The sequence below is a fragment of the Triticum aestivum genome, chromosome 6B (assembly GCF_018294505.1).
Source record: "Triticum aestivum cultivar Chinese Spring chromosome 6B, IWGSC CS RefSeq v2.1, whole genome shotgun sequence".
Lineage (NCBI taxonomy): Eukaryota > Viridiplantae > Streptophyta > Magnoliopsida > Poales > Poaceae > Triticum > Triticum aestivum.
The window spans coordinates 87580967-87581700 of record NC_057810.1 but is presented as its reverse complement, the minus strand read 5'-3'; the positions used below and the strand labels follow the sequence as shown (position 1 = coordinate 87581700).

Genomic DNA, 734 nt, shown 5'->3' with positions numbered 1-734 from the left:
CGCCAGCAGGTCGTAGCGGTCCGCCGGTGTGCCGTTCTCCAGGAAGAGGTTGACGCCGTCGAGCCACTCGTCACTGAAGGGGCGGCGGACGCCCGACTTGGACCCGCCGAAGTAGGAGTTCCAGAGGTGGTCAAAGAGGTCGAGCGCGGAGCGGTTGGACGGGAGCGAGTAGCTGGTGCCATAGCCACCAATGGAGAGGGAGACGGGGACGCCCTTGGACTGGCAGTGCTTGATGTCGGCGGCTTCGGCGCCGATGGCGGAGAGGTCGTGGCTGGAGAGATCGAGGTGGTACTTCCCATTAGCGCCGAAGACGTCGAGGAAAGACATGTTAACCATGGTGTACATGCCGGAGTCGCAGGCCTCGCGCAGGGACCCCTCGGCCTTGTTCCGTCCCCAGAACACCATCACCTGGCCGGTCTTCCCCGCCGCCATGCCCGGCGCGGCCAGGGACAGGGCCGCGACAACAACGGAGAGAAAGGCTAGGAGGCAGGCTGCTGGCCTCGGGGGTGCGAGCGGCGCCATTGTTGGTTTCTTCAACTCGTAGGCGTAGCTAGCTTTGGTATTGCCTATGCTTGTTTGGATGAAGGGTTGTGTAGCTCGAATGCGATATATATATATATATATATATATATATATATATATATATATATATATATATATATATATATATATATATATATATATATATATATAGAGGTAAATTTACTGGGGCATATATACACATACGGTCTATT

At 54.5% G+C, this 734-nt stretch overlaps 1 pseudogene; it reads right to left on the bottom strand.

The window, feature by feature from the left end:
- LOC123138879 (xylanase inhibitor protein 1-like) overlaps nt 1-522 on the bottom strand; it is a 913-nt pseudogene extending 391 nt beyond the window's left edge.
- Nucleotides 523-734: the final 212 nt, after the last annotated feature.